This window comes from Syngnathus scovelli, chromosome 1 (genome assembly GCF_024217435.2).
Source record: "Syngnathus scovelli strain Florida chromosome 1, RoL_Ssco_1.2, whole genome shotgun sequence".
Classification (NCBI taxonomy): Eukaryota; Metazoa; Chordata; class Actinopteri; order Syngnathiformes; family Syngnathidae; genus Syngnathus; species Syngnathus scovelli.
In genome coordinates, this window is record NC_090847.1 from 28,427,675 (window position 1) to 28,435,000 (window position 7,326).

General features: G+C 44.7%; 1 long non-coding RNA gene across 2 annotated transcripts in view; it reads right to left on the bottom strand.

Moving 5' to 3' along the window:
- Positions 1 to 293: 293 nt before the first annotated feature.
- The window catches only part of LOC125983983 (uncharacterized), a 279,094-nt gene continuing 272,061 nt past the window's right edge, over positions 294 to 7,326 (bottom strand). For both annotated transcript variants that reach the window (XR_007486834.2, XR_011086200.1), the window contains exons 11-12: positions 664 to 761; positions 294 to 549 (exon numbers count right to left, since the gene is read on the bottom strand). This is a non-coding gene — a long non-coding RNA (uncharacterized lncRNA). The remainder of the gene's footprint in view (positions 550 to 663; positions 762 to 7,326) is intronic.

Sequence of the window (7,326 nt, forward strand, 5' to 3'; positions counted from 1 at the left end):
CTCGATGAATTGCAATCTTGGGCTGATGAAAAGTGCGCGCGGGGCAAATGAGAAAACTCGATGTTCTCTAATAAAAAAAGAAAAAAAAACAGGGGGCAGATAGACTGCTACCACTAGAGGGGGCCAGCATGTGACTTTGCTTTCCTCATCCAGCGAATTTCTAATAAAAAAAGAAAACAAATTGGCAGATAGATTGCTACCACTAGAGGGGGTCAGCGTGCGACTTTGCTTTCCCCGTCCAACGAACATCAGGTTTCACATGAAATCTACTCGCGTTGCTCGGTGCCACCCCCCCCCCACCTCTTTTTTTTTTTTTTCACCCTTCGGCTTCCCCTTTCCCCGTCGCCTTTGAATCCATCTGAGCGCCGGCGCGCCTCACGCTATCCCTGAAAGTAGATCACACAAGAGCCAATCATCCTTCACAAGAAGGCCGGCGGGAAAAGTTCAGCGTGAAGTATCCATGTGACTCCTCCTCCTCCTCCAAGCCAATTCCGGATACTTCCTGTCAATCTTGGCTTTGTCTTCCTGACGTGGAAAATGGAGTCAAACCTGAACAAGACAGAATCAAGAGGACATTTTACGTCGCTGTCGTCAACGAGGAACATTTCGGACATGGCAATTGCATTGCGTTGAGTGAGCCGTGCAGTTTTTAGAGATGCCTACTTGCTTTTTTGCTCAAAGTTTGCGGCAAGCAAATAGTGAGCGCCGCTCACGTGACAAAGACACTCAAACGGCCAACCATCTCGCTTCCTGCCGTGTTGCTGTGGAACAAAAAGCAGATGCCAAGTGTGTCAAAACACCACAAACGACACGTGGCGTCAATTTGCGGCTGACAGTCGACGTGCGGCCCTCAAAGCTCATTTGTAGACATGCACGCGGCGGCGTTTCTTCATCGAGCGCCTTTGAAGAGAAACGCAGAGACGTGCGGCCTTATCTTCCTCCGTGCGCCGGCCGTCAAGCCAAACGAGGAAGATTGAGGACGACGCGAAGAAAACTAGTTCATAAATATACGAAGGAACATTTCCCGTCTCGAAATCAGGAGGGCAGCGGTTGTTATGAATAGTTTTGGCCGCTGTGTCCATCTCAAAGGCATAATAAGTGTTGCTCGATTCAAATGAATTGGATTGAGAACATCGTTATTGTTCACTTCCTATGGCAAACACACAAACGTCTCAGAAACTGAATGAGGCTCATTCTTTTAAAAAAAATAATGAAGAAATACTAATAAATAATGAAATAAACAAACAAACCGATAGGCGAGTTGGCAAAGACGACACAAATGCATTCAGCGCGTTGATGACGAAGCAGATATAAAAAAAATTAAAATAGGAGACAGCAGGAGCATCCGGCGAGCTAGTGGCTGCTTAGCAGGGCGGGATTCAAGCCCAGAACCGCTCAACGGCGAGCCACATGTGCTCATCGGCGGAGGTGGGAGAACCCGGTCCAGAAATGAAAAAGCCTGCCACCTTTTGGCTTCGACTTAACTGTCGGGCCAATCAGCTCGTTTACTAGACGGGATGTGGCGGGCGGAGTTTGACTTTCTGGACTGGTTTTGCTGACCGAGGCGCTAACCACTAGTATCAGAGATCTCGCTAAGAATGTTTTGCTTAGGGGCAATTATGACGTGAATGCAAATGTCATGACGCCGACGCTGGCGCCATAAGCGCTTGCGGTGGCGCATTGACACAAGTAATTGATACAATGACATTTGCAGAACCTTTATCAACAAGCGCCGCCATATTACACGCCGCACCTTTCTCCCTGCGCCAACCTTTTATTGGTTTGCGTATTCCAAAATGTCAAGCCGACATCGGAGTTTAGCGAAGATACGGGCCGGAGCGTGAAATAAGAAAATCGTAAATTGCCACTGATGGAAACGGAATGAGCGTGAACTCTCCGCGGATGCCATGACTTCGCTCCGGGTCGCACTTGGCCCGCTCCTTTCTTTTATTTGGACCACCATGATTTTTATAGACTACATATATATGAATATATACATATTTAAATGAAAAAAATATAATAAATAAAAATACACATATTGGTACAATTATAAATATTTTAGAAATAATTATTTAATAATTATATAATATATGTAATGGTATAGATATGTAAATGAAAAATTATGATAATAAAATAAAAATAAATATATCTACATATCTATATCTATATATTTATATATTTTTTTCTACTTTCAGCATTTCTCTTTCAAAAAATGGGGTGATGAAAAGATCCCTTTCAAGCACTAGACCAGAAAGACTATCTATTCAATGTTGAAAAAAGTTTTTCCATAAAAATGTCATTTGAAGCCTGTTCCCAAAAATCTGGGGACAATGATCTCACAGGTGGCACCATTTTAAAAACGGTCATCATTGTGGAAGGGATATTGCCACGTGGAAAATGATGAGCATGGATTTTAGTTACATTTTGTCTAATTAAACAATTGGTTAAGTCTACTCAAACTGATTCCAACACGATTTCTTGTATCATGCATTTCACATTTTTACAAAATTAAATTCATTACAGCTAAGAAAATTATATGTTTTTTTTCTACTGGACTCGCTTTTTGTTCAGTTCCTGGGCCAGTGCACTAGATGGCAGTCATGCAGTTTGGCTGGCGTCGCCATCAAAGCCCCCCCCCCCCCCCCCCTTTCCCCGAGCTGAGCCTAATGGCATGTGGCGGCTGGTGCCTGTGAGTAATGCCGCAGGAAAAAAAGCATTCCATAACCTATTGTGCTTATTGGCGAAGTGGTTTGGGACGCTGGTGAAAACAAACAAGAGAAAGAGAAGCAGGGAATAAGAAGAAGAGCTGCTGCGGTCCACCCTTGGCGGGAAGGGGCGGGGCGGGGTACATAAGACTGGCGCCATTAACGCCAAATCATCCTCGGACGTGGTTCGGAGCGTCGTGTGACATCATCAGCCTCCCGCTCGTGTCTGCACCTTCAAATTAAAACTCCTGCGCTCGGCTCGATACCCAAATCGATGGCGGCAATGAAGACTTTCCGCTGATGGCCGCTGTGAGAAAGGAGCAGGCTTAACTTATGTGTTTGTGGCGCTAACTAGCGCAAGTTAGCTAACCTGTCTTAATATATGGTGTGACTAGGCCAGACTTTACGACTTATGTTTGTGGCGGTAACTAGCGCAAGTTAGCTAACGCGACAAACGTATGCTGTACTACAGGGGTGTCCAAGTCCAGTCCTCGAGGGCCGCATTCCTCCATGTTTTCCAAGTTTCCCTCGTTAAACACACCTGATTCAATGATCAGGCTCATGCAGAACGTGAGGGTGAACTGATCATTTGAATCAGGTGTGTTTAACGAGGGAAACTTGGAAAACATGGAGGAATGCCGCCCTCGAGGACTGGACTTGGACACCCCTGCCTTACGCTGAGTGCCAAAAGTCCCAATGATCGTGAGCAGCAGGGGGGGAGCCCCATTTCAACCCCTTACACTGAGTGCCAAGCAGGGAAGAAATGGGTACCATTGTTATAGTCACTGGTATGACTCGGCAGGGGTTTGAACCCACCACCTCCCAATCTCAGGGCGGACACTCTCCTCTTCGGCCACTGAGCTGGTAAACACTTGTATCGTAGTATAACACTTATAGTCGTTTTTAAATAACGTGTATACCTATATACGCCTAAATATTGTTATCCAATATATCGACTGCAATTTCACATTAGATTGCTGGTTTGAAATTTGCTTTTAATATTATTATTTTTAATAAACATTTATGTTAAAACTTGTCTGGCGTCTTATTCATTGTTTTTATATTCGCCAATTAAAACATAAAAATCAGACATTTGGTTAACTGCTTTATATGACAATATGTGTAGGTACACTACACGAGGTTAAAAAAAAAAGAGAATAAATAAATAAAGGGTTAATTGCACAGCAAAAGCATTTCCTCGCACCTGGGATCGATCCAAACTCTTGCCGGAGAAGAGCCCGAGTCACTAACCAGTCGGCTATTTCGACCGGCAGCCTACAATAGCTAGCACTGTTTTGTACGAGCGATGTGTTCACTCAAAATATTTGTTCACCAAATCGTTCGCTAGACTTTCTTATTTATTTATTTTATTTTTTTTTTTATAGTAGTTTTTAAATAACGTGTATACCTATGTACGCCTAAATATTGTTATCCAATATATCTACTGCAATTTCACATTAGATTGCTGGTTTGAAATTTGCTTTTAATATTATTATTTTTAATAAACATTTATGTTAAAACTTGTCTGGTGTTTTATTCCTTGTTTCTTTATTCGCCAATTAAAACATAAAAATCAGCTTAACAATATGTGTAGGTACACCTTCAATAGGTTCACTACACAAGGTTTAAAATAAATAAATAAATAAAGGGTTAATAGCACAACAAAGTAATTTTTCCGCACCTGGGATCGAACCAATTTCTTATCGAGCAAGAGCCCGAGTCATTAACCAGTCGGGTATTTCGACCGGCAGTCTACAATTGCTTGCACTGTTTTGTACTAGTGATGTGCATTCCAGTTCTCAAGTGAACTGAATCTTTAGAATCGGTTCACTCAAAATATTTGTTCAAAAGAATCGTTCACCAAATCGTTCGCTACACTTTCTTATTTATTTATTTATTTCTTATTTAGCCACGTCAGGGCTCTTCTTGTGTAAGTTTTATTTGTTATGGGTTTTCTTTTGTAAGTTTAACTTTGGGTACTTCGAAAGTGTCATTTATTTATTTATTTATTTATTTGTACTTTGCTAGGTGTTCGTGTACACAACGTGTTGTGATGACATCTGCTGTGGAGGCTTCACTGAGCTAGTCGCTTATGAGCTGCTCCATAAAACCATACATGTTCCATTCACTGAGAGCAAGGCTTCCATAGGGTAGTGGTTAGTGTTCTGGGCTTTCACCCCAGCGACCAGGGTTCGAATCTCACTTGGGCCAAAAAAATTTTATCATAGAAAAGCCACCACCCCAGTCTGCCAATCCAGCGGCACTGTCCCCGATGTCCACGCAACGTTATAGTGGCGTGTCAGCCATGACAGCCCCACAACATGTGCGTGGAGGCTAGTCCGACTATATCAGGTTAGAGCTAAGGTTAAGGTTAGGCTTAGAGCCTTGGTTAGGGTTAGAGCTTGGGTTAGGTTTAGGGTTAGAGCTAGGGTTAGGCTTTGGGTTAGGGTTAGAGCTAGGGCTAGGGTCAAGGTTAGAGCTAAGGTTAGGGTTAGGGTTAGAGCTAGGGTTAGGGTCAAGGTTAGAGCTAAGGTTAGGGTTAGGGTTAGAGCTAGGGCTAGGGTCAAGGTTAGAGCTAAGGTTAGGGTTAGGGTTAGAGCTAAGGTTAGGGTTGGGTTAGAGCTAAGGTTAGGGTTAGGGTTAGAGCTAAGGTTAGGGTTACGGTTAGAGCTAGGGTTAGGGGTTAGGGTTAGAGCTAGGGCTAGGGTTAGGGTCAAGGTTAGAGCTAAGGTTAGGGTTAGAGCTAGGGTTAGAGCCTTGGTTAGGGTTAGAGCTTGGGTTAGGTTTAGAGCTAGGGTTAGTGCTAGGGTTAGGGTTAGAGCTAGGGTTAGAGCTAGGGTTAGGGTTTGGGCTAGGGTTAGGGTTAGAGCTAGGGTCAAGGTTAGAGCTAAGGGTTAGGGTTAGAGCTAGGGCTAGGGTCAAGGTTAGAGCTAAGGTTAGGGTTAGGGTTAGAGCTAGGGCTAGGGTTAGGGTCAAAGTTAGAGCTAAGGTTAAGGTTAGGGTTAGAGCCTTGGTTAGGGTTAGAGCTTGGGTTAGGTTTAGGGTTAGAGCTAGGGTTAGGCTTTGGGTTAGGGTTAGAGCTAGGGCTAGGGTCAAGGTTAGAGCTAAGGTTAGGGTTAGGGTTAGAGCTAGGGTTAGGGTCAAGGTTAGAGCTAAGGTTAGGGTTAGGGTTAGAGCTAGGGTTAGGGTTAGAGTTAGGGTTAGGGGTAGAGCTAGGGTTAGGGTTAGAGCTAGGGTTAGGGTTAGAGCCTTGGTTAGGGTTAGAGCTTGGGTTAGGTTTAGGGTTAGAGCTAGGGTCAAGGTTAGAGCTAAGGTTAGGGTTAGAGCTAGGGTTAGAGCCTTGGTTAGGGTTAGAGCTTGGGTTAGGTTTAGAGCTAGGGTTAGTGCTAGGGTTAGGGTTAGAGCTAGGGTTAGGGTTAGAGCTAGGGTTAGAGCTAGGGTTAGGGTTTGGGCTAGGGTTAGGGTTAGAGCTAGGGCTAGGGTCAAGGTTAGAGCTAAGGGTTAGGGTTAGAGCTAGGGCTAGGGTCAAGGTTAGAGCTAAGGTTAGGGTTAGGGTTAGAGCTAGGGCTAGGGTTAGGGTCAAAGTTAGAGCTAAGGTTAAGGTTAGGGTTAGAGCCTTGGTTAGGGTTAGAGCTTGGGTTAGGTTTAGGGTTAGAGCTAGGGTTAATGCTAAGGTTAGGGTTAAAGCTAGGGTTAGGGTTAGAGCCTTGGTTAGGGTTAGAGCTTGGGTTAGGTTTAGGGTTGGAGCTAGGGTTAGGGTTTGGGCTAGGGTTAGGGTTAGGGTTAGAGCTAGGGCTAGGGTCAAGGTTAGAGCTAAGGTTAGGGTTAGGGTTAGAGTTAGGGTTAGGGGTAGAGCTAGGGTTAGGGTTAGAGCTAGGGTTAGGGTTAGAGCCTTGGTTAGGGTTAGAGCCTTGGTTAGGGTTAGAGCTTGGGTTAGGTTTAGGGTTAGAGCTAGGGTCAAGGTTAGAGCTAAGGTTAGGGTTAGAGCTTGGGTTAGGTTTAGAGCTAGGGTTAGTGCTAGGGTTAGGGTTAGAGCTAGGGTTAGAGCTAGGGTTAGGGTTTGGGCTAGGGTTAGGGTTAGAGCTAGGGTTAGAGCCTTGGTTAGGGTTAGAGCTTGGGTTAGGTTTAGAGCTAGGGTTAGTGCTAGGGTTAGGGTTAGAGCTAGGGTTAGAGCTAGGGTTAGAGCTAGGGTTTGGGCTAGGGTTAGGGTTAGAGCTAGGGCTAGGGTCAAGGTTAGAGCTAAGGGTTAGGGTTAGAGCTAGGGCTAGGGTCAAGGTTAGAGCTAAGGTTAGGGTTAGGGTTAGGGTTAGAGCTAGGGCTAGGGTCAAAGTTAGAGCTAAGGTTAAGGTTAGGGTTAGAGCCTTGGTTAGGGTTAGAGCTTGGGTTAGGTTTAGGGTTAGAGCTAGGGTTAATGCTAAGGTTAGGGTTAGAGCTAGTTTTAGGGTTAGAGCCTTATTTAGGGTTAGAGCTTGGGTTAGGTTTAGGGTTGGAGCTAGGGCTAGGGTTTGGGCTAGGGTTAGGGTTAGGGTTAGAGCTAGGGCTAGGGTCAAGGTTAGAGCTAAGGTTAGGGTTAGGGTTAGAGTTAGGGTTAGGGGTAGAGCTAGGGTTAGGGTTAGAGCTA